The 27,957-nt window shown below is 34.9% G+C and overlaps 1 pseudogene; it reads left to right on the forward strand.

Annotated features, from left to right (window-relative positions):
* Positions 1 to 9,533: 9,533 nt before the first annotated feature.
* LOC102962246 lies at positions 9,534 to 12,334 on the forward strand (annotated as a pseudogene).
* Positions 12,335 to 27,957: the final 15,623 nt, after the last annotated feature.

The following is a 27,957-nucleotide window of genomic DNA, read 5'->3' on the forward strand; positions in this document are numbered from 1 at the left end:
ACTTAGTTACCCTCAGTTTAGTAGATGTACCACTGTAAAATTTCTGTTCCTCAAACTGAAAACCTAGAATTCATCATCAATTTGTTGCTTTCTTTAATTCTCCACCTCCAATGCATCACCAAAACCTGTGGCTTTACCACCAAAATAAGTCCCCAATCAGTTCACTTCTCACTACCCATTCTCCCCACAATAAATAGAAGAAAATTCTGAAAATGCAAATCAGATACTATCTCTCCCCTGCACTGAATACTTCAATGGAGTCCCATTGCTCCCAAGATAAAATCTGTATTTCTTACTCAGCCTTAGAGGGTTTTTAAATGATCTAGTTCCAGACCACTTCTCCAACATCATCTCATGTAATTTCTCCTCAATAAGCTCTAACAAAACAGGCCTCCCTCTCTAACATCCTAAACTCCTTTGTAACCTATGCCTGGAATGTTTTAACCCCAGATCCTGATTTATTTTTATCTCAGTCCAAATGTCACCACCTTAGAGAGGTCTTTATTAACTTCCCTTACCCGGTTATACTATCTTGTCACCTTGTTTACATTCTTTAGAATACCTAATATAATCTACAATTATCTTGTCTATTTACATGCTTATCTGTTACCTCAAGTACAGTGTAAGCTCTATATGAGCAAGGATAATTTTTCCTAGAATAGTTTTTCTTCCTCAGAAGTGCTCACCATATATTTGTGAAATGAATAAAGAATATATATATATATATATATATGCACTTAGAACAATGGCTGTGTTCAAAAAATAGTAGCTATAAATGTTACTCAATAAAATGAAGATAAGGATGAGGGAAGAGGAAAAGAAAGAAGGAGATGGATAAGGAAAAAATAGAGGGAGAACATGGGAAGAGGGTGAGAAATTTCTTAAGTATTTCCATAAATTTATACTTTGTTAATTAAATGATAAAGGCACAATGCATAGAATTCCAAACAACAACAACAACAAAAAAAAAACTTATTTCCATTGAGCTATGGAAAATCACAAGGGGAAAATAAATTTTGAACTGACAGATAATGTCAAATAGCCCTCTCACTATGAGGGATATTTGGTCTCATTTGTAGCATCATTTCTCATATTGTTAACAGGGCACTGACATTCTCCACCAAATATTGCACATCAGTAAGCTTTCCTGCGAGAGACCACTTGGGTTATTCAAACTCTAGAAATGTTTTTCTTCTTTGGAGAAACTGGCACATCTTTTATTTACAAGTGAATAGACAACCTTAGTTGGAATGATGCTAATTCTGGCTTATAATACCTCCCAAAGAATGCCGTTAAAGTCTGTAATTTGGTATTTTAATGGATTTGTTAGACAATGATTCCAAGAGTTATAAACTACTTTCTACCGCAAAGGTTTCTATTTAAGCTCCTCTATCTCTAAATTCAAGCTGCTTTGAGCAGGAGCACTCCTGTCTATCTATCTATCTATCTATCTATATAGGTAGGTAGATAGATAGATAGATAGATATAGGTAGATAGATATAGATACAGATATAGATATATGTATGTATGTATATAGATATAGATATATGTATGTATATATCTATATATGTATATATAGATATATATCTTCCACATTAATCTTGATTGGTACCATAGTTTATGTAGTGAATTATTCTACAAATAGTTTGAACCCTACTTTCCTGTTATGCTAACATGTTGTCAAAGGCTCTCTGTCTTCATGTTATGTTCTTCTTTAATAATAGAAACTGTGTTGCTTGGTTTTTTTATTATTACATATATTTTTTTATACAATTAGGGATATTAAATCTGGTATAATCATTTAGAACCATCATTGAAGAGTCATTGCATGAACTCTGCAAAGTTAATCTAAACACATTCTGTCTCTATTCCTCTCTCCCTCTTCCTTCTTCCTTCCCCTTCCCTCCTTCCCTCCTTCCCTCCTTCCCTCCTTCCCTCCTTCCCTCCTCCCCTCCCTTTCTTCCTATATATTTAGGTATGAATATTTACTCTGTATTGCAGTGTTGAAGAAGATATCACAGTACTAAACCATTAACAGGAGCGTCCTCATTAGTGTAAATTAATATCTCTGAACAGTTAGTGATGATAATTATAAGGTGTTTCTTTAAAAAGCAACATTTTAATCAATTACCTTATTTCCAGTAAGAATGGTATGTGTGATGCCTTATTATTCTATATATTAGCACCACATCAAGTAGTTATGGCTATATTTTTTGGTTCCAAGATAAAAGTAAAGCCTTAGTGTATGAGTCCCATCAAGCAGGTTGGCTGATATCAAACTCTTCAACATGCCAAAAAGCAGTCATTTTAAATATGTTGTGACCTCAGTTTCCAGTGTGGACTCCCTATCCAACTGTTTGCTAGAAGTGTTGACAGTAGATATACAGTATCTTCTGTTATCACATTTTTTTCTCAAAGAAATTCCATACTTCTTACTGTAAATCTAAAACTGTAATTTAACTAAACAGTCTATCTTTTTAATAACACACTTCTCTATGCTAAACCTAACCAAAACCATAACAGCCTAAAACTACAGAGATCTAAAGAAAATAAAACACTAACCAGGACTCAAGCACAACACAGATATAGATGTATAAGCACAGTTCCCTTTGCTACACACAACAGATTTAGAAATATGGACTTTAAGGGGAGCCTGGGTAGCTCAGTCGGTTAAGCTTCTGACTTCAGCTCAGGTCATGATCTCACAGCTTGTGGGTTTGAGCCCTGCATCAGGCTCTGTGCTGACAGCTCAGAGCCTGGAGCCTGCTTTGGATTCTGTCTCCCTCTCTCTGCTCCTCCCCCACTCACGCTCTGTCTCTGTCTCTCTCTCTCAAAAATAAATAAACATTAAAAAAAAAAGAAATATGGACTTTAAGGAAACAATTCTCCATCCTCTTCCTCCCACAGTTTTTTTCATTTTCATGGGCTTTTGGCCTGGATGTTTCTAAATTGCTGGACAGTTAAAATACTAAATATCCAGTTTCTTTGGAAATGAATCCCACTGAATAGGGAAAGGGTTACATTAGGCAGGGAGAGATAAGGGACCTTCAGGGGGGCAGACTGCAGCTACAAGTGGGAGGCTGAAGAAGCTGCAGCAGGGGAGTTTGGGGAGAAAGAGAAGATAAATGTGTTCCGGACCTGCCTGGGCTAGGTGTCATGTGTGAGGTCTCACAAACTTTCTGATAAGGTCCCAATAGAAAGCCACGGGCAGATATCCCCAGCGGCCCCTGGGGACCCCTCTCACTCTTGAGAGCTTTATACTTCCCCTCAATAAATTCTACCCTTTGCTCACTTTCTGTTATCTGCAAGATTCATTCTTTGACTCCGTGAGACAATGACCAGTGTCTCTCCCACCCTCCTGTAACACCACCAGGAGTCATCAAATTTTGCAGAACTGAGAACTTTAATTATTTTACCTCCAACTCTTCTTCAGGAGCTTTAAGTAGTGTGGAAGTAGTAAAACTGTTACACCTGCTAGCCATAAAATGAACAATACAAAAGATAATATGTTAACTTCAGGGTGGGAATTAACGTAATGTGCACATCATGTTTTTTGAATGAAACTTTCAAAATTGGAGACTATCATATAGTCAGTGAATCTTTTAGGTGGGGCTTTTTAAAAAATCATTTATATAAGGCCATGTTTCTCAAAATATTCTCTCGTGGAACATGTTCTGTGAGATGCTATACAGAAAAAAAATGTCTACTTGTAAAATTCTACTTTTAGGAGTTCCTGCACTGTACATTCTTCTCTAGAAGATTTACAGTGCTATTAGTATATTAAAGACAGGGTCATGAGCAGCAGTAATAAAACATTTAACCTTGCTGAACTGAGAGATCTCTGAATGTATTTGCCTTCTTAATATTCTTTCCTCCCACTCCATGTGACCCTTACCTATTTATCCTGAAGAACTTGCTATAGAAATGTTGATGAAACAATTTTTTAAAAATTTTTTTGTAATGTTTATTTATTTTTGAGAGACAGAGAGAGACAGAGCACGAGTGGGAAAGGAGCAGAGAGAGAGGGAGACACAGAATCCGAAGCAGCCTCAGGCTCTGCACTGTCAGCACAGAGCCCCATGCAGGGCTTGAACTCACCAACCGTGAGAACATGACCTGAGCTGAAGTGGGCGCTTAACTGAGGGAGCCACCCAGGTGCCCAGAAACAATTTCTTTTCTAAGCCAAATGGGGGGCCATGCCTGTTTCAAAGACCCAGTCTTTTCCCAATCCCCCCAACTAATTTATTCTTCAGATAATTTTTCTTAAGAACAGCAATATTATTAAAAAGATATTGTTTCCTTTCAAAACTGAATCCTTAAATGTCAGTGCAATAAAACACAAAGGGATACAACAGTCAATAACTGCTTCCCAGTTGGATTGGTTGCTAGTCCCATCAAGTCTACATCAAATAATCCTCTTGAATGCACTTAAAAATGATACATATTTCCACACCTCTCTGCCTCTGCTTATTTTCTTCAATCCAGAATGAAATGAGCTTGTTCCAACTTTTCATTTGTTGAATTAACAAGCTATTTTTTCCAGTTTTATATATAACTTGCTCTTGAATCTTTCTTAGTCACTTTTTTCGTAATGAATCTTTCATTTGTTTTCATTTTTATAGAAATTGCTTATGCAACTAATCCTGCTTAAAACTATATTTAATTTTGTTTCATATAAAACTGTTTTTTACTATGTTTACAGACTGTAAATCTCTTGAGAGCAGGAGACCATGAATCATTCTACTCTATATTATGTAGAACAGCATCTTACACAAACTGGCATTAAATATACATTTGGTGATTGAGTAAATGTCAATAAATTGAACATTGAAGAGAGTTCTATTTATTCCCATGGAGAAAGACATACACTTAAATTCTAAATTTTTTATAATAATAAAACCCTGAATTTAACCAGAACCTGTAGCTCTCTTTCTTTAAGTTGCACACTCTTCTTTCTTTAATTTTTTAATCTGTACAACTCTCTCTTTATTCTAGAAAAAGGAGTATTTTTTCCCAAATGTTCTATAATCTATCACTTCAATTATATTTTTCATTAAATAGCATCAAATTCCTCTTGTCTGAGTTATATGACTAATTTCTCTGCTTGCACCATCATATTAAGTTAACACAGACATTGGGCATATAGGAAATATAGGGAATTAATGCAAAATAAAAAGCTGACCCATAAAAATTAATAACAATAACACTATTTTCATCTATCTCTCTTTCTCCCTCCTCTGCCCACACTCTGGAGCTCAGAATGCTGCATAGTTAAAACGTAATATCAAAAGAGAAAAACATTATCATAATACACAAGTTCAAATACTCAGGTAAAGCCCCAATGAGCACCATCTTCTTAATTTTCTCAAAAGTGCTAACAACAAAAGGAGTAATAATAAAAGAAACCCACAAAGATGGGCCCAAGGCAGTGCTGACATTAATGAAAAGAAGAATATAGTATTCAAGGAATGGTATTAGTGACTTCAGATATTTATGAGTTATTAAGTGAAGAGAAATGACCAATGCAAAATTGCTAAAGAGAGAGGATGTAAGGCCAACATTTTCCCTGGTCATTGCTCTCTTTCTTTAACTGAGTTATCAGATGAACTTAATTATGAACATAAAGTGTAATAAACCATAGTCATTCCTTCAATTCAACTTTGAAAATAATCCAGTTGAAAGTTAGCTCTAGGGGCATCTGGGTGGCTCAGTGGGTTAAGCGTCCAACTCTTGGTTTCAGCTTAGGTCATGATCTCACAGTTCCTCTGTGCTGACAGCGTGGAGCCTGCTTGAGATTCTCTCTCTCTCTCTCTCTCTCTCCCTCTCTCTCTCTGCCCCTCCTCTCTGCTCACTCTCTTTCTCTCTCAAAATAAATAAATAAACTTTATAAACATTTAAAAGTTAACTCTAAAATATAAATATAAAATTTTGAAAACACACATACATCTCCCAACAGACACCAGTTAAACTGAGATGGCATATTTTCTACAGTTATCAGACATCAAACTAATATAAACACAGAACAGCACATTTTTGGAAAGATATCTAACAAAACTTTTACTTGATTCACTTTGATTCTCTGCTTCTCAAATATGCTTCACAGAGAATTGTTGCATGTCCCATGGTGTTAAGATCATTTTCCCTTATAACTCTTAGTAAAACCCCCAAGCCACCAAAGTACACCACAATTCCCAAACTCCCAGATCTTAAGATTTAAAAACAATGAACTAAACTAAAACAACAACAACGACAACAACACACATACAAACATTCTTCAAGATTCCTTCATGTAGAAAGAAACACACTTCTCAAGATGAAAAAATTTTCCCACTCAGTATACAAACACTGGTCCCAAAATGCCAACATCCTGAAGCCTTGGGAAAGAGGCCCAGGCTGCAAAATAAAATCTCTCATCTCCCTGTGGGTTACAGAACATAAATAACACCAACACAGAGCTAATAAGTGGACTCATTTACCCTTTGCTGTGGCTTTCAGGAAACCTTTCATCAAATTTATTGCCAGAGCTGCTGCACATTATTGTGTTCTTTATTAGGCATTCTTCTCCCTGAAGATTAATTCAGGACTTTATGAAGCTGCGTGTTCCAGAGTAATAGATGATTGCAAGTAAGTTAAGAGGTGTCACATTCACATCACTATAAACACATGGAATTGTGGTCAAATATCTGATGACATTCTTACATAGTATATTGGCTTAAACTCAGCTGACCATGTATTAAACTCTCTTTTTAGACCACTGTCAAAGTGGAAATGTTTAGGAGACATTCACATTTGAGGGAGATAGATAATGCAGAATAAAAATAGTTGTAGTGTGTTCCATCAGCCACGTTTATAAGATGACAATACAACTTTTAGGAAAGTGAAATATTCTGTCAAATCACAGGGTATTATTTTTTATCTCCCTGACATCATCTGTGCTGAAAAACTATATTGAACTGATAAAAATGAACCAGATGTCATATATATATATATATGACCTAACTTCTATGGAGATGAATTGGTACTGGGTGAACTTGTACATCTGAAGCCAACTTTGAATTTACAATAGGATGCTGCCATAAATGAAACTAATTTTTTTTCTAGACAACTTCAAATTTAATCCATCCATCCATTGAACAGCTATTGGGTATCTACTATCTGTTAGGCACTCTTCAAGGTACCAGGGAAACAGTTTTTTTTTTTTCATTGAAAAAAAAAGGGTTAAGTTGAGTGTATAGTTTAAGTTTTATATAATTAACAAATTAAAGATTGATTAACTTGACCATTTAAATATTATTTAGGCATCTGCAAACAGAGCTGTATCTAAATCACAAAGCACAATGCTGGAGCTTTAGTAAATTCCAACTAGCATATTCAACATAGAGAACCCATCTGTGCTATCTATACCTCAAGGTAGACTTTTGATAATGTTGTTTGGTCAAATTTACTGGAAAAATGCCTTTTTTTGTTTTGAAAAATTCTTTGTATATATTGAGCTCAATGTCAAAATAGTGTTTGCATAGTTTTGCTGAGATTAATATCTATAGGGCATGCCTTTCATCTTTAGTGTAAATGACATCAAATAAAAAGAATTATTTAACAAAAACAACATATACTTCTAAAAGCACTTACTATGTGACAGACACTATTCTAAGAGAGACACAAGAAAATCTCTTACATTTTAGTTTAGTTAACTTTGAACTATAAATCTTAGAAATTTGAATTACCTACAGTCATGATTTCTTGACAGTTTATTCTAGGTGCCCTATACTTAAAAGGCACTTATTTGGAAGGAAAACAAATCTTATTTTTTATCATTCTCCTAAAAGAGATTCCTTTACAGTTATTATTTGTGTAGGGCTTAGAGTTTTACACATGTTAGCTTTTCTGACTAAATGGGCACAGCAATCCCTTTATAATTCTAAAATTCAATGATTCATTCACTCACAATTAGAAAAATAGCACCTGCTGGTGAAAATTATGGCCACACAGATAATAGGGGATAAAAAGTAAAACTGAAGGGTCTAAAGATGGGCTGTAGTTAATTAGTCTGAAATAAAATTTTCATTATTTTTCTTGATTTGGCTTCACCAGTGATAGTAAGCCATAAAAACAGATTGGTTGTGTTTTTCTTATTATAATTATTATTTTTAAAACTTCCTTCTGCAAACCATTTCCCCCTATCAAAAATGTTCCATTATTTCTAGAACAATTTGTTCACTGCTCAACAGGAAATAATGAGTGGACTCTTATGTTAAAAATAATACAACTGTATAGAACTAGGTTATTTCTATGTGGAAATATACTGAAGCAATATCTGAAGGGTCTAAATAAGTCTACTCTTTTAATTCCTGCTTCCAGATTGATTTACAAGTTTCCTTCATGCCATTCTTATTGGATCATTTTCCAGGCTAAAACCTCCTAATTAGTTCTTATAAGCTTTTCTTGGACAGGCTTACTAGAAGTTGTTTGTTAGGCTGTGAATACAGTAGGATCTCTTTTAGTTTTATATTAGTATTATTATTTCATATTTTCAGCTATTTATGGATCAAGGTAGGACAATTTGGCAAAACTTTTTTTAAAACCTTGCATATTTTAGAGCCAACTACATAATTTCATATTCTTTCTCAAATCTGTAACAGCATAGCAAAAATCAAAAACAAGCAAACAAACAAACAAAACCTTAGAAACTCTGGAAAACAGGGTGCATTTTTATAAAAGCCTACAAATTATTCTTGTTGATAAAAATATCCTTTGGGTATAACATGTTAAAGGTCAGAAATGTGTGAAGCGGCAATAAGATTTTATAGATTCATATGTAGAAGTAGAGAATATAGAAATCAACTGTTATACGTACTCTTAACTATTATGACAAACGATTCAATTAAACCGTCTCCACTCAATTGCAATAGCCATTTGATAATAATTCATCCTTTTTATCCTTCAAAATGAGCAGGAAGACATATATTCCTTGTTTTGTTGGGATGGCAAAGTAAGGAGCTCAGCAAAAAGCAATAATAAAACTGGACAGATTCATGAAAAACTAACTTCAGGACTCTTGATTGGCCAAAGCCATACAAAACATTGAAAAAAGTTTGTTCAAGAAAAACCACTAAACCTTAATAAGGACAATGGGAGGGTATGGCAGTTCAACCTGGGGCTGCTTCTATCTCCAAGCTCCAGCTCCATGTTGTAATAACCCTACCAGTGCAAGATAGGCCATAAAGTCTTAGAAGTCTTATAGTGTAAGGCAGCTGTCTTGATTTAGAGAAAGAAGAATAAAAACTCATAGCCAGAGGTATTGTCACCGCCACTATTGATATTGCTAAAAAACAATCAGAGAAGGTTATTTATTCCTATCTGAACATGAAGCCTTGTGCACCCAGAAAGGAGTGACTTTATAAGGACTGACTTCTGATTGAAGTTAGAATGTGTACCCTAATCTACACACAGATGGATAAGCAAAGGGTGGAAATCTTATTCACTTGAGTTTAAGCATAAATTTTAATCAATCGCTGGTTTACCACTAATTTATGATGACTCCGAGGTAACTCCTATGAAAGCAGTATTAAAAGTAAGATAAAACCAGGGGTTCCTGGGTTGCCCAGTTGGTTAAGCGTCCGACTTCACCTCAGGTCATGATCTCGCGGTCCGTGAGTTTGAGTCCTGTGTCAGGCTCTGTGCTGACAGCTAAGAGCCTGAAGCCTGCTTCAGATTCTGTGTCTCCCTCTCTCTCTGCCCCTCCCCCACTCACACTCTGTCTCTCTCTCTCAAAAATAAATAAACATTAAAACAAATAATAATTAAAGTAAAATAAAAACAAAGAAATAATTAAAAAATAGCACAAAGGCATCAGTGGCCACACAGTACATGGGATACAGGGGAAACAGGCTCTAAAGAATTAGTCTAGGCAAGACACCAAACAAATAGCCCAAACAGACAAAAGATAACAACAACAACAACAACAACAACAAAAATCCACACAGGGGATCCAAATCCATAGGCACTAAGCTAATTCCTCTAAAATTATCAGTTTTCAACAAAAACTTTACAAGACATGAAGAGAAATAAGAAAATGTAACCCATATGCAGAGAAAAAATACAATCAAGAGAAACTGTCCCTCTAATAGTGTCCAGATGTTGGACTTAGTAGAAAAATACTTCAAAGCATGTATCACAAATGTTCTTAGAGAAATAAAGAAAACCATGCTTTAAAAATTAAAGGAGCATGTGTTGACAATGACTCAATAAAGAATATTAATATAGAGACAAAATATATTTTAAAAAACACCAAAAGGAAATGTTACAATTGAATAGTACACTAGCTGAAGTGAGAAATTTGCTGGAAGAGCTCAACAGCATATTTGAGCTGAGAGTGGAAAGAATCACTGGAGTTAAAGATAAATCAATAAAGATTATTCTATCTGAAGAAGAAAAAGAGGACAGAGAGAGAGAGATGAATGGAGCCTCAGAGACCCTCAGGTCGAGGCAAACCGTACCATCATATGCAGAGCAAAAATCTTAGAATGGGAAGAGCAACATCAAGGAGCAGAAGGAATATTTGAAGAAATAATGGCCAAAACATTTCCAATTTAGAAGAGAAATTTTCATCTATACAGCCTAGAAACTGAATTGAATCAAAATAAGGTAAACATAGAGACCCATGTCTAGAGACTTGTAGACAAGTGGTTGGGAGACAAAGACACAGAGAAACTCTTTAAATAAAGAGAAAGAACAACTTATCACTTATAACAGAACCAAAGTAAGATAAATAACTTACCTCTAATCAGAAATAATGGAGGCCAGGAGGTAGTGAGTTGGCATATTCAGTGTGTGGGAAGAAAAAAATGCCTGCCAAATATTTTATATCCAGTGAAATTTTTCTTCAAAAGTGAATATGCAAAAAAAGACATCCCTATATAAACAAAGATTGAGAGAATTTGTAGCTATCAGATCTGCCTTGCAAAAAATCCAAAGAAAGTCCTTCACAATGAAAAGAAACAACATAACACAAAGAAACAAAAAGCATTGGTAAAGGTAAATGTAAACATGAGAGTATAAATGTATTATTTTATTTTTTCTTCTAATTATTTTAAAAAATAATTTCATAAAGCAATAATGATAAAACTGTATTAGTAGCTTTATAACATATAAATATATAGGACAATAATTGCACTAAAGTGGGATGAGAATAGAGCTACAATGGAGCAAATATATTTACTGAAATTCAATGAGCGTCAACCTGAAGAATATTATAAGTAAAAAAGAATATTGTAAGCTGCGTAAGTTGTGTCCCCCAAATTCATATGTTGAAGCTCTAGCCCCCAACTTAAGTGGATTTGTATATAGGGCTTCTAGAAAATAATTGAGGTTAAATGAGGTCATGAGAGTAAGATCCTAATCCAACAGGACTAGTAGAGTTAAAAAAAGAGGAAAGGGGAGATCTCTCTCTCTCTCTCTCTCTCTCTCTCTCTCTCCCTCTCTCTCTGTCTCATTCACACAGTGAAGAAAGACCCTGTGAACACAAAATGAGAAAGTGGCTATTTGCAAGCTTGGAAGAGAGATTTCAGAAGAATCCAAACATGCAGGCATCCTGATACCAGATTTTCAGCCTCCAGAACCATGAGAAAATAAATTTCTGTTGTTTAAGCCACCCTTTCTATGGTATTTTGTTATAATACCATATAATACAGCCTGAGCCAACTGAGACATAAACCCTATAGTAACTATTAAGAAAGTAATCTTAAAAAACAGTAAAAACAAACAAACAGCAAATTAAATTGCAATTAAAGTGGCACAGCAAAAAATATCTATGCAACAAAATAGAGGTCAACGAAAGAGAAATGTAGGAACAAAAAGATGTGAAACATGTAAAAAACAAGTAGTAAAATACAGATATAAATTCTCAACAAAATACTATGAAGCTGAATACATAAAACTTTTAAAAAGCATTACAGAGTTGTGCCACCCTACAGTAGTCAAGGTAGCTCCCGCGAGGGTCTGAGCTTTGCCAGCCCCTCTCCCAGGAGACCTTTGCAGTTGGCCACTCCCAGCTCCTTGGTAACCTGGTGCAACGGAAAGGCCCGAAAGGCCGTGATCAAAAACACCAGTATGTTGGGGGAGATACAACAGGACTCCGTGGAGTGTGCTACTCAGCCACTGGAGAAATATAACATAGAGAAGGACATTGTGGCCCATATTGAGAAGAAGTTTGATATGTACAACCCCACCTGACACGGCATCGTGGGGAGGAACTTGGATAGTTAGGTGACACAAGAAACCATTCATCTGCTTCTACCTGGGCCAAGTGACCATTCTTCTGTTCAAATCTGGTTAAAAGCATGGACTGTGTCACATACCCAGTGACCCATCCAAAAGCAAGGACTGCAGCCTGAATTCCAAATACCAGAGACTGAGACCTTCAGCCTTGCCTAAGAGAACACTTCAATCTTTGAATCTTTATTGTGTTGTTTTGTACAGGGCATTCTCTGTGCAAATTTGTTGTGGTTATAAAAACAATTAGCAAAACAACTTTCATTTGTATTTACTTTCTATTCCAAACCTCTGTCCCATATTTTTCTCCTCAAAATATATTCCTTTCAAAAACTAGAAATCAGTTGAAGAAGTGAAAAATAAATAAATAAAAAAACAAAAAAGCATTACATACAATGACCAGTCATCCTTGGAATGTCAGGTGGTTTTAACCTCAAAATATTAATTAATGTAATACATTTTGTTAACAAAGAGCAAAGCCACATAACTCTCTCAATAAGGAGAAAAAAATGGCAAAATCTAACACTAATTTATAATAAAAACTCACCTAACTACTAAAGGATGGGGACTTGGTGAACACCATAAAAGACATTTATTAAAGGGGTGCCTGAGTGACTCAGTTGGTTAAGCGATCGACTCCTGATTTAGGCTTAGGTCATAATCTTGCAGCTTGGTGGGTTAGAGCCCTAAATTGGGCTCTGTGCTGACAGCATGAGGAGCTTGCTTAAGATTCTTGCTTAAGATTCTCTCTGTCCCACACTCACCCCCCTCTCTGAAAATAAATAAATGTTTTTTTAAAGACATCTATTAAACACTTAAAACCAACGTCATGCTTAATAATAAGAGACTGATTGCATGATACCTAAGATTGGGAACAGAACAAAGATGTCTGCTTTTGCCACTTCTATACAACATTATAAATAGTGATTTAGGTCAGTGAAATAAGAAAAAAAAAAAAGAAGAGAGGGGATAAAAACATTCAGACTGAAAAGAAAAAAACAAAAAAAGACTCCCTATTGGCAAGATCTTTAATGTAGAAAATCTTAAAAATAGGCTTTCCTACACACACACACACACACACACACACACACACACACACATTACTAGCACTAATAAACACGTTTAGAAAAGTTGCAGAACACAGGGGTGCCTGGGTGGCTCAGTCGGTTGAGCGTCTGACTTTGGCTCAGGTCATGATCTCATGGTTCGTGGGTTCGTCCCCCACGTCAGACCCTGTGCTGTCAGCTCAGAGCCTGGAGCCTGCTTCAGATTCTGTCTCCCTCTCTCTCTGCCCCTCCCCTGCTCACGCTCTGCCTCTCTCTCTCTCAAAAATAGATAAACATGAAAAAAAAATTTAGAAAAGTTGCAGAATACAAGAACAATGTACAAAAAGCAAATGTATTTATATATACTAGTAAGAGAATCATAAAAATAAAAATATTTCATTCAAAATATTAAAAAGAAAAACCTTAGACATAAATTTATTTATTTTTTTAAACTTAGACATAAATTTAACAAAAGAATTGCTAGACCTGTACAATGAAAATTACAAACCATTGCTGAAATTAAACATGATCTAAATGAAAGGAGATAAAATTCATGTTTTCTATTTAAAGTCTCAATATTATGAAAACAGGAATTCTCCTCAAATTGATCTATTGATTAAAAGTGATTCTTATCAAATGAAGTCACCAAAAATTTCAAAGTAGGGTAATCCAGAACTCTATCCCTTCACAAAAGCAATAAGTAATCTGGCAAACTGTCAGTATCAACTTTCTCACAATTATGGAATGAAATTAAAATATTGTAAAAACCAGGGATATGCTGAATGAAGAAAAGGTGATGAATTTACATAAGAAAAATCTGTGACTTTTTTTAATGTTTATTTTTTTTGAAGGAGAGAGATATAGAGCAGGAGCAGGGGAGGGGCAGAAAGAGGGGGAGACACAGAATCTGTAGCAGGCTCCAGGTTCCTAGCTGTCAGCACAGAGCCAGATGCGGGGCTCGAGCCCACGAACCTGGAGATCATGACGTGAGCCAAAGATGGACATTTAACCGACTGAGCCATCCAGGCATCCCAAAATCTGTGACATTTTGACTTGCTCTGTTAACATCTCCCACTTTCTACTCTACTTTAATGGTGACAACTTTCATTTCTGTTGCAGGTTACAGGTATTAGAGGAAGACATACAGAACTTATTCTTTAAAAATTCTGTTTTTGGGGTTTTTATCTGTCTGGTGGCTTCCTGAGAGATGGGCCCAAGGGTTTGAATGGTTTTTCATGCCACAGAACCTCCCTAGGGCTGAGGCAGCATTCTGGTCAACATTAAAGCGAATGTATTAGCCACTGCTGCTATGAGCAAAGGATAACTGGATAGGCAATACACAAAAAAGCTTGGAAAGAAAGAGGATAAAGAGATGTTTCTAGGAATAAGGGCTTTGAAAAAACACCTGCATATTCTAGGGAATGTAGGAGGCCACAGGTATGTCCAGTGTCAGAGAAATGCTCCCAAAAGACCTGAGAAAACGCTAAGCTCTCACCTCTGTCTTATCTTAAGGCTCTATGCAAGCAAGAAGTAAAGGCCAAGGCAGACCCTGGCTAACTGCCTGGCTAAGCATTAAATTCCCCAAAACAGACCTAATCTGCAAACACTGGGAGATGGAAAAATATAATCAAACCTAAACAGCAGACATGTGATTATTTATTGACCCATGAAAATAAATACTGTACTATTCATTCAGAGAACTCATTGCATGATCATAATTATACCCAAAGCATGAGTTGATGGTTCTTATTAAAACAGGGTCTCAGATACTGGTATAACAGAGACTAATAAATGATAAATAGTAAAATCACAATGACAACATCAGTAGCTAGCAAATATTAATAACCCTACAGTATCACTTGGATGCAGTACTACATTGAAATAGTCAAAAATATTGTGGGCAGAAACAAAAAAAAAAACACAATAGGAAAGAAGCAGAAGGTAACATTAATTGAACATCTATTATGTGTCAGAGTCTTTCATACACACTATCTCATTTGATCCTTGCATTCCCCTACAAGTTTGGTGTTATTATCCCTATTTGAGAGGTGAGAAAACTGAGGTTTATAGGTTGAGGAACTTGCCAAGATGAAAGAGGTATTAGGATTTGGGGCATCTGGCTGACTTGGTCAGTTAAGCATCTGACTCTTGACTTCAGTTCAGATCATGATCTCACAGTTCTCACAGTTGTGAGATCCAGCCCTATGTTGGGCTGAGCATGGAGCCTGCTTGGGATTTTTGCTCTCTCTCTCCTCTCTGCCATCCCTCTCCCCTGCTTATGCGCTCTCTCAAAAATAAATAAACATTTCAAAATTATTTTTAAAAAGAGATATTAGGATTTGAACCCAGTTCTGTCTGATTCTCGTCCACTATACTGTTGAAATGTTTGTTTGAAAAACTGACTTAATTTATTGAGGAGGAGAATGAGATAAAAATACTGATGCCCAATCTGCAACAAGATTTTCTGGGAGTGGACCCAGGCATAATATTTTAGAGTACCAAAGGTGATTCTAATGTGCAGCCATAGTTGCGAATAGCTGTCAAAAGAGAAATTGGATTCTCCAAGGGAAATACGGGTCTGGGGAAAAGGACACTGTGCTTTAGTTCATTCTGAACTGCCACTAATTTTCCTTGTGGCCCCGTCAAGTCACCCAGCCGTGTTGCCATGGAGCTTACGTATTAAAAGAGGGAGGCAGAAAAAAAAAAATATATATATGTGTAGTTGATATACTATGATATAAGGTGATAAGTTTATGCAGAAAAATAGAGCAGGATTAGGGGATTCAAGTGTGGAATAAGGCGGGGCAGGAGAAGGGAACTAGGGCTTTCATTTAAACAGGAAGGCCACAGAGATCTCATAAAGAAGATGAATATATATAAAAGTATTGTAAAAGTATAAAGCATTATACACAAATGTAAGATGGTATTATAGAACAGTTCTAGACTCTTGATATAAGAGAGAAAACAAAAGCTACAGGCTTTACCTGCATATATGAATAAGTATTTTCCTTGAAACATATTTATCACTTCACAATGTCAATCAATTTTGCTTTTTAAAACCTTTCTGTGGACCAATTTTCATGAAATTGTTTGAACTTGGCATGATTAATGCTAATACAGTGTTACATAGTGCCCCCCAAATCCAAACTATCAATTTGGTCTATTCAGTCCCCAATTAAGTGAAGACAAAAATTGAACAAAAGTAATTATCTGATCATGTTTTAAAGTGGTAAATTCAGTATCCCTCTATGACTATGACCATATATTTCACTGAATTTTTATAATACACTCAGTGCTCTTTTCTGACCTTAGAGCTTCTGCTCATGTCCATATGCCTTTGTACTCAAATAACATTGTGAGATAATAAAAATGTATTAGCTACCACTGCAGTCAATGGATTTTACCATTCATCAGTCTCCTTTGTGTGCCACTCCAAGTTTCTGTATTTTAATAAAACTCATCAGTTTCTGTGTACCTTATGCATAATTATGATCATATTGTGAGTTTTCTGAATTGATAACACAGGATTTGTGGTCATGTGCTTAAAAGCAAAAAACAAAACAAAACAAAACTGTCTTTTTTATTTGCCTTGTTTTGTTTTCAGAATTCTAGCTTTAGTCCATTTGTCTTCTTCATGTAAACCTTATGTTACTTATGTTAGCCATCTGAGTTCCCTGGTGTTCCCAGTCTATTCAGTGACCTTCAGAGAGATCAAAAAGTCATGTTTATGCAGTTTATTCTGGACACAGATTTAGCTACATAGTGATATTCTGAGTGGCATTTAAGGATGGCTGTCTGACTTCAGAAGTGAGGTAATCTTGATGCCGGAGAGCCATCTGTTACTCCTGAGCTTTTTTCATATTGTTTTTCTTAACATAAATGTTCTCCCTCACTCTTCTTCACTCTGCTCTAGCCACTTGCTGTTCCCCAAACATAGCATATATGCTTCAAGCTCAGAATATTTAAATTTGCTGTTCCCTATGCCTAGGAAACTCTTCCCCAGCTGCCCACAGGGCCAACTCCCTCACTTCATTTAAATTCCCACCTCTTCAGAGAGGCTTTCATGCACATCCTATGGAAAATATTTGCATCTCCACCTTTTCATTCTATCCAGTAACCAGGGCAGCTGGCCTTGCCATGGGCTACTGAGCTGTAATATTGAAAATTATATGTTGAATTATCTAATTGGTCGATACACATGCTAAGGATACCATCAAAATAGAGTCACCAAACATTTCTTTAAAATAATTTGATTATCACAGTAGTTGCCATGGGACTTCTTTAAACTTATTTTTAATTATATATCAAGGATGGGAGTGGGAAACAATTTTCTTTTTAGTCTTTTGGACCTCTAAAGGTATTACTTACTCCTAACTTAAAATTATGTCACCATTCTTTGACAAACAACATTCCATGCTAAGTGTGTGTGTATAACATATGTTGCACATTTTATTCAGCTTCTTCAAAAACGAGTATAAACTGAGTTATAAGAGGAGGGCTTTCAAGATGAAAAAGAATAAAATGCACCCTTTCCCCATCACTTTTTTATTTTAAAGTCACCATATTCAGGATTTTGTTTTAGTTTTCAAAATTATGGTGGCAACCTCAGATGCTAAACAGGCTCTAGTTAATCTTATTCAAGATAGATTTTGATGGTGACCCCTCAGGATAGAGCATATACTAATCTGGATCTGAAAGAGAAGCTAACTAGCTTCCATCACTGTCTCTCTGAAAAGTACTTCTGTGCCCTATGATTTTAAGGGTTGCTGTTTAGTGGTGACAAGAACTGTGAACATTAGTGTTGACTGGACAATATGGCTATAGTGGGCATGCAATTGTAGACCCCATGAGGTGCCTACTGCTTATATAATTGTTCCCCATCTTAAGGCACTGTTGATTCCACATAATACAGTCTCTTACATTTCCCCTTCTCCATTATCAGCAGCATATTAATGCTCTTCATCATCATTCTTTGGACGTATGTCACATATCACATTCTCCATGCTTTGAAACATATGGTCTGGAACTATTCAATAGCTGCAATATGACAATTCTGGGCTGCTGAGCACAACTGATTGGCACATTAAACTGCTAGGAGACTCTTATCTGGGGTAGACAGAATTCTTCCCAATGTAGTCCTAAGAGACCCTCCAATAATGAAAAATAGTAATTCAAAGACTTTCCTACCTGTCTGTTGCCAGGCAGCTCTAAATGGAGTCCCAACAGTTTTTCTTTTTCCATAACCCATATTAAAGCAAATCAAATAAATGTAAGCCAGCAGAAGTTGGAGAGTTTGACTAGAGACACTGACATTATCAATTTAAGAAGTATTTCAAAGTCTATCCATCCCCAGATATAACTATAAAGCAATTTGATACATGCAAGGAAGTTACATTTTCTTAAACTGCTATCACTAACCTAGCTCATCAGTTTAAAGGAAAATCACACTCATCTATACACATATTCACATATATGTGCAATAATTTTTTTCTAAAAGAAAGCTTAAACTTTTATAAACCTGAGATATATTCTTAAACCTAAAAAAAAAAAAAAAACCTTTCATGTTTTGTTAACCATACTATATCCAACTTAGTCTGAACACTTTTTGGAGATGAGGAAGCTCTACCTAGTTAAAATAAAATGATACCTGATTCAAAAATCTGACTTTGAAGACACATACCTCTTCAAATAAAATTTGAAAAAATTAAATTTGAAAATTTGCATCTTTCATTCACACATTTAAACATGATATGGTTTCTTAAAATTGATGAGCTTTAGAATGAATAAATCTTCAGTTGAATATTAAGTATTTCAATAGAATATTTTTTAAATGTTAATATTTATTTATTTATTTATTTATTTATTTATTTATTTATTTTAATATGAAATTTATTGTCAAATTGGTTTCCATACAGCACCCAGTGCTCATCCCAACAGGTGCCCTCATCAATACTCATCACCCACTTTCCCTTCCTTCAATAGAATATTTCTAAAGGATGAAAGAAAATGATGCTGAATTGGCTTCTGTGCAACAGTTGTATATTAGCATGCTCTAATTGCTCATGGTGTTCTTTTATTGCTTCTGACTAATTGTTATATAGAGTTGCTTTATATATCTAAATTCTCTTAAGTTCTATCCTAAAAGTAGCTGCATGCTGCACTGACACGTGATTGATTTGTTGTAAAACACCTAAAATTATAAGGCTTTATTATCATTATTATCTGGAAAAACCTATAAAGACAGAGTACAGTTAATTTTTTTAAAATGCTTTATTATTTCACTAACTCAAATGTTATTTCCTTCAGTATCTCCTCTATCATTCTAGCTTAACCGGTAGTAATTTCCTGCATTAAACTAAAATTGCTCTTCAGAGATGATTGTGTTGCCTTAAAAGTTCTTTAATGGAGGACAAAAGCTGAGATATTTTTGATTACTAGTATTCCTTTACTTTACATATGCTTTATCCTAGCAGATTATATCAAATAATTGTTTTGTTAAAATTTAAAGTACTTTTTTTTTTTTAGTTTTGCAACCTGAAAGAGACCCAATTGCCGAACAACAATCACTTAAAGATTCAATTGTGATTCACTTTAACATTACTTTTCTATTTTGCAGGCTCACCACAAGAATTTCAAATTAATGAGCTGTCTTTAAATTAAATCTCTACACAGCCTCACATGTATAAGTCTGAGACTATAGAGAAAACAACAGGCTCTAAGCTTTTTATTAGCAGTATATGACATGTACTAATAGCAGACCAACCATCCAAAATGGACAACCTGAACAGCAAGATGAAAAAAGTATAAAGGAAAACTGAAAGAAGTTTTCCTAATCTCAACAATAAAATTCCATGTTAATTTATTTTCTATGACCAGCTTTTTATTCAAATGCAACATTCTATATTGATGGCAAGAAAAATATTTACAAATATATAGTAGTTTACACTTTCTGGTGTTTGGCAATTAACTCTGTTTCCAAACTGCACCTAGGAAAAAGCAAGCATTTTTAATCCTCAAATAGTTGCATTTAAGACATAAGCACTAGGTTTATTTTCCAACTAACGGTAGGATGACAATAATATACTTAATAAGATTATTTAAGCCATTACATTAAAATGTCTTGCTATTCAGAGGCTTATATTACTGGTACATACTGAGCACCATAATGTAAGTTCCTTTATATTCTTTCCTTGGTTCTAATAAGTATATTTAGATTTTAATTTGTGAGTGAATAAAATGACATTGACATTTGAAAGGCTTCTCTCACATTTCACTTGGAAACAAAATAAATTTTTTTCAAACTTCAAGGAGCAAATGGTAATGGAGAAGCAATAAAATAGTGTTTTATTATTTTAATGCTTCTTTCCTTATTTATCTGTTTTAAGTGTGTGTGTGTGTGTGTGTGTGTGTGTAGGGAGAGTTGAGGCATGAATGTACGTGGTGCCATGATTATCTTAATAAGGACAATTAAACTTGGGAAGGGTAAATAACTTGCTTAAGACACACAACCATTAAGTGATAGAGCTAAGACTCAAGACCAGGTTTGTTTATTTCCAAAGCCTATGCACATTCTACTATACAAGATTGATTTGCCTTAAACTATGTACTAACAATGTCAGATACAATGTGTTTAAATACAACTCCATTAAAAGAACACTTGAACAGTGAGTCTATATAGCAAGTGTTAGTTCCATTCCCCAAAAGTATCATTAGTATCTGACATCTGTATAGTTAATTAAAACCACTGCCAAAGCTTAAACATATCTTCTAGGTATTTACAACCTCTCCTTGGAGAGCTTAGAGCCAAACAAGATTCCAGTGAGGTTTAGGTCAAAACAAAACAAAACAAACAAACAAACAAAAACAAACAAACAACTGAACCAATGAAATGAATTGGAAGAGCTTTCATAAGAGAAAGACTGATCCAATTCAATTCTTATACTGCTCAGAACATCCTCAGAAAAGCTCTAAGTATAGCCATTGGTATTGAATGCTTGACTTGAGACAATGAGGGACAATGTCAAATCAAAGGCAAATGTTTAAATTCTTGTCCTGGAAGGAAACATTTGTTGAGGAGACCCTACTGCAGTTTATAGAAAAGTCCTTGTTCTGTGCTGTGATAGGCAGAATGCTCTACTTTGGCACAGTTACGGTAAAACACTTTACTATCTCAGCCTCTGTTTCCTCATTTTCTGCAATTTATATAAGTACCAGAGCTGCTGCTAAAATAACCCAACTATATAGCCCTCAGTATTTAAAATGAATAGAAAAAGAAAACTTTCAAACTAAAGACAGTGAATTAGAAGACATTATCTGGGGGTGCCTGGGTGACTCAGTTAAGCATCCAACTTCAGCTCAGGTCATGATCTCATGGTTTGTGGGTTCGAGCCCCACGTCAGGCTCTGTGCTGACAGCTCGGGCCTGGAGCCTGCTTCACATTCTGTGTCTCCCTCTTCCTCTGCCCCTCTCCCACTCACTCTCTGTCAGTCTCTCTCTCTCTCTCAAAAATAAATAAACATTAAAAAATTTAAAAAAAAGAAGTGTGAGAAGCTTGCCTTTTACAAGCAACTTACTTAGATTATTTTAAGGGGTAGACCTAGACAGAATCAAAAGCCTAGTCCAAGTTAAGCTATACTAAGGTCTAAATTTGTTTATCCAAATGGGTCAATTCTCTTAGCCCACTCTCCACGAATTTTCTCATTACACATCAACGCAGTTTAAAAGATGGTACAGATTCTATTACAAGTGTACCCACACTCCTTTGCAAGTCACATACTGTGCCATTTCAAGATCTTCCAAAATATCAAATACAGCTTTGTGTTTTTAGCAAATCTTCTAGAGACTTTAGATGCCATGTGAGAAAATGTCTGGTGAATCCACTATTGTAATCTCTTTTCCATAGCATATTTAGTCATAATTTTACTGCCTTAATACCTAGTGATCATCAAATTGTATTTTATGTAACCCCAGCCTTTTGTGTAGGAGCCTTAGTATTGGCTTGAGTATAAAAGGGGTAAAGAGGTAGTAAAGAGTGGAGGCAGGGCTCTATGTTCTGCCATTTATCCTGCTTCAACCAGAAATTTCTCCTTTTTTAATATTCTAAATACCAGAGTTTAATCATTTGTTTTTAAAAAGAAGTTCTGCAGAACTGCTTCTATTTGAGGGTCAATAGAGAAGACTCAATCAAGCAATTTCCATAATTTACTAAATGTTAAGAAATTAACCAATCATACAATAGCTCTTTCTAACCAAAAATATGTTATCATAGTTAAGTGTTATCACCCTATTGTCTGCAGATAAACTTATCTGGACACTGTGGAACTAGAAGTTCATTTTCATATATTAAAATTAGTAGTTTTCACAAAGACCCAAGATTTGACTGAACTAAGCAGAGCAATGGAAATATAATAAAAGATATTATTTATAATATCTCAAAAGTTACTTGTTAGAAGTAGCTGTGATGATTAATGTTATACAACAATGTGGCTGGATCATAGGGTGCTCAGATATTTGGTGAAATATTCTAGATGTGTCTGTGAAGGTGTTTGGGACTGAGATTGGTAATGCAAGAAGATTGAACACTAGTGTAGCCTAAGTAAGAAGGAACTACTCCTGCCTCACTGAGTTGGCACATGAATCTTATTTTGCTTTTAGACTAGAACTGAGACATCAGATCTTCATGGGTCTTGGGTCTCTTGGCTTTCAGACTGGAACTTATACCACCAGCTCTTCTGGTTCTCAGGCTTTTGGAATCAAACTGGAACTAAACCACCCAAACTGGAACTAAACCACCCACTGTCCTAGTTCTCAAACCTTTGGACTGGGATTGGAACTATACCATCAGAAACCCTGGGTTTTCAATGGCCAACTTTTCTGGAGAACCGTGCTTAATACAGTTCCATTTTCATAATTAAATTTTAGCTAAACTTCATCTAAGTAGGTCAGTGAAATTCTAGCTCACATGCAAAAGAATAACAAGTCTTATGCTTCCAAAGTAAAACACTAAGTCACTTCCTCATTCATCTCACTTTTTTTAAATTTTTTTAGAAAAAGCAGTGCACATTGTATATAGTGAATGAAAAATAACTGGATAGGATTTATTTAGTTCCACAGATCCTGGGTATAAATCAAATCGAATTTAAAATAATCAGAAATTCAGAGGAATCTTTAGACTTATTTGAGGAAAAATATTCAGTAAATCATTTTTACTTACAGGAAAAAGGCTTCAAAACTTATTACACTGTGTATTTTTCCCTACTTCTAAGGTAAATTTTGATCATCTACTTGCAAAAAATATGAATTTTATTACAATGTGATAAATCATCCCATTTGTTCATTAATCATATATATATATATATATATATATATATATATATACTGAGAGAGAGAGAGAGAGAGAGAGAGAGAGAAGGACAGCATAGGAGGGACAGAGAGAGAGGGAGAGAAAGAATGCCAAGCAGGCTTTGAATTATCAGTGCAGAACCCAATGCAGGGCTTGAACTCACGAACTGTGAGATCATGACCTGAGCCGAAATCAAGAGTCAGATGCTTAATGTACTAAGCCACAGAGATGCCCCAATTTGTTGAGCACCTTCTACATGCTCAACATTGCACTACACTGAGTATATACACTTGTTAGTAAAAAGGACACGATCTCTGTTTTTATGGAACTTACAATTTGGTGGAGGTGAAAGGCAATAAACAAGTAAACAAAAAGAATTTTTACTAACAGTGGAGAGAGGGGAGTAAATCACTGTATTCTAGAGATCTTTTATTTATACTTTCCTCACTCTTCATCTAAAACTGCATTTAGAACAAAGGCATTAGCATAAAGGAGAAAACAATATATTTTCTAATCGCCTTATTTCCAAGAGTAGTGCTGGTTCCTGATAAAAATGAATGCTTGGCTTTAGTGGCTTTGCCTTTCTGTACCATACAGTTTACCCAAAACCTTCTCTGGCAACTTTGTGTATATACATTTTGATTACGCATGAAAATTACATTTTCTGGTACTATGCTACGTTATCTGAGGTACTTCTACCTATTATCTTTGAGACCTATGCAAGCAGTAGGTAGGTTCCTCATAGATAATAGTGAATAAACTGTAAGAAGAAAGGCAAACCTGAGCAAATCTACTTTAGTGGACGGCACAAATCTTTATGTAGTGAGTATGCTGTTGTCTGCACTGCAGGGGATAACAAGATGAGCCAGAAAGGGATATTATCTTCAGATGCCTCTATTATCTAGCCAGGGTAGTAAAAAAGCTACAGGAACATATTGTGCACAACAAAAAGGGAATATTCCAGAAGAGTTTTTCCTATCTTATGTTTTAGATGCCAAAATAGTAGAAATGAAGTAAAGGTGAACACCATGCTGCCCTCCCTGCACCTTATGGTAGACATATATATATTACTACTTCCTGTCCTTTCCTTTTCATTTTTACTTCTTTCCATAATACCTAAAACTAACTTTCTTAAGTCGAGCAGTCTATTTCTGATAGTTTTTCCTGATGATCTAGTGTTCTAATCTATAATTTTGCTTTAACATTTTTTGAACGGTAAGCATGATAATCAGAGTTAAAATTTATTTTGCATTTACTAAAACCATTACTAGACACTGTACAAAAATATTGTGCTGTAGTTTAGTGTCTCTCCCCCTACCTTTGCTATCTCTTATTTAATATCTCCCTCCAAACATGGTTATACCCTTCAAATTTTAAGCAGACTAAAACCCCATAATCCCATGTAATTCTCTCTCTCTCTCTCTCTCTCTCTCTCTCTCTCTCCTCTTAGCCACATATCTTGTGCCCAACCTTCTTGACTCCATTTAATCACTTCCCTATTACTCCTTCACTTGTTTCAGCATCTGTCTCCATCATGCTATTAAAAAATGTTCTTAAAATAATCAATGATTTTCACATCCCTAAATTCAACTGAAGCTTCCTGTCCTTATTTTATGTAATCTCCAGCGTTATTGAGTAGTATAAATTACTCCCTCATTCTGGGAACATTGACTACTTTTTATTTATTTATTTTTGCTTCATGAAATCTCACTCTTGCCATTTTCTTCCTACCTCTCCAGCTATGATAACTCTGTTTACTTTGTAGGTTAATTTAATTTATCACCTTCTACTAAGAGCTGGAATTTCAATTCTAGGTTGTCTTTTCTTTTATTCTATAATTTCTCCTTAGTGAATATCATTTATGTCCATGGTTTCTATTGTCAACTGCATGCAGATGAGTTGAAATTTCTATTTCCAGTGCTGAGGATCAGCTTTCTATATCCAATTGCCAACTTAGTCTCTCCTCTTTGGCACATCAAAGGCACTTCAATTTGAACATGTGCAAAACCAGACTCATAATCTTCCACCCTCATGTTAAGGTGGTTCCCTTCTGGTATCTCCTAGAAAAATCCAATTGGGTAAGCCAGAAAACTGGAATCAATCTTTATGCCTCTTTTCCTCAATACCCAATTTCTGTAAATTCTATTTTCCAAATATGGCTTGAATTCATGTATATGTTTCAATATCTACCACCATTATCATAATAGATGTTTTTAAATATTTGCTGAATGGCTGAAGAAACAAATGAATAAATTAGTAATAAAAACAACAAGGTATGAATGTATAGTGTTAGGGGAGATTAAGTAGTATTCTGAATTGCCTGGCTTGTTTCAGTGAGATATAATAGTAGAAGGGAAAACTAGAAAGAAAAACTGGTGTCAAGTCTAGGTCTTTGAGTTTGGATTTTATTTTGTAGGTACTAAATGGACTTGAGTGTTTCCTTTTTTTGATTTTTTTGTTTTTATTAAGGGGTGTATTGTACTTTAGAAATTCAAGCCCCACACTAGGTATAGAGATGACTTAAAAATAAAATCTTTAAAAAAATGAAAAGTAAAACTACCTCTCCCTCTCCCCCAAATCTCACTTTGAAATCTCAAATATAGTGTATAACTATATATCCCAGAACTTTGCATTTGTATCCATATTAAACAAATGAGATAATACTACACTGATACGTTTGCACTTTAGCTTTATCATTTAATAATATATTTTGGTTATCTTTCATATCAGTGTACATAGATTTAACTTCTTTTAAAAGCAAATATAGATAAAAATAGTTTTTTAAAACAATATTGTCATATCCATTGTATGGATGTACCCTAATCACATAAATTCCTCTCATTCATTTATTAGGGATATGTCATTTGCTTCCTTTCTTAGCTTATATAAACAAAAGTATACTGAAAAAAAATACTCAGTTTTTTTTTAACTTGTCCAAGTATATTGGCACAACAGATTCCTATGGTGGAATTAGCTGAATCAAATGGTGTATGAATTTAAAATGTGAATATATATTGCAAAATTGCACTCCAAAATAAGTGAACACATTTGAATTCTCTTCTGAATAGTGTACATTTTCTAACTTTTCCACATTTGTCAATATGATAGGTAAAATATGGTATTGTTTTGCTTTGTTTTTCATTTCTTTATTCATGAAGTTCTGTATTTTCCTTGTTTCTTCATATTTCAGTTTCTGCAAACTGTATGATAATTCTTTGCCAATTTTTAACAACTGAGTTATCTCTTACTTAGACATTTGTGGAAACTTCTTACTATAGAAATTAGATTTTTTTCTTAAATGAGCTAAATGAAAAAATGAATAAACAAGTTTCTACTATTTTTCCAATTAGTTATTTGGGGTTTTTGACTTTTGGGGCATGCAAAATTTACCGGTATTTATCTATAAATGTTTGTTGAACGAATGAATTGATGTACTCTTGATTGAGCTGAACTAATACTAAACTAAAGCCTCATGAGATCTGGACAGTGATTAATCCCCTTCTCTAAACTAAAATCCTCTAATACTAAACCTTAAGAAAAACCTTTCCAAGTTTTTCAGAGGCTCCATTTCACAGACTTGGAGCACATATAAAACAAAATGAAGTTTCCTCGTTAAAATTTTGTATAGAATTATTCATCATTAGCTGACATGAAGTTAAAACCAATTATTTATTGGGAATCCTTTCCTTCTTCAACCTCATTCAGACTTGATGGGACCATCTTTGAAATCTCTTATTCTATTATGACTAAACACTAAAATTCCTCTGGTAGTTCTGTGTGATTTATGTATGGCTATAAGCATAAGTCATGTAAGACAATAAAGTCTACACCACTTATAAGAATGACTCATAGGCTGCCATACTGTATGTGAGATTTATCAAGAGCGTATCACCATTTTGTCACCTTGTTCCTAAACGCATAAATGAATTTCAGATAACACTTATCAGAGATGAAAACAGATAGGCTAACATTATTTGAGGCTACCACTTTATAGGTGAGCATAAGGAATGAAAATACCTCAACACAAAGCATATCTCAACCGTGAGGACATTTTTACCAGAGCAGACAATTAGATCAGCAAAAAGGGGGATAAACTCACTAGTTTATCTGCCATAGTTTGATATCTCTTTTAGAAACACCATAGACAGTAAATCAGGAAGGCTGAACCTAAGAACCTCATTTCAGGTGACAAATGTCTTTAAATAGCAGGGGGCTGTAAAAGAGTCTATGAATAAAAGGTGAATTCAATTTTGCCCCTGAACTACCTCACAAGTATTAGACTATGCTTTCATTTGATTG

The sequence above is a fragment of the Panthera tigris genome, chromosome X (assembly GCF_018350195.1).
Source record: "Panthera tigris isolate Pti1 chromosome X, P.tigris_Pti1_mat1.1, whole genome shotgun sequence".
Lineage (NCBI taxonomy): Eukaryota > Metazoa > Chordata > Mammalia > Carnivora > Felidae > Panthera > Panthera tigris.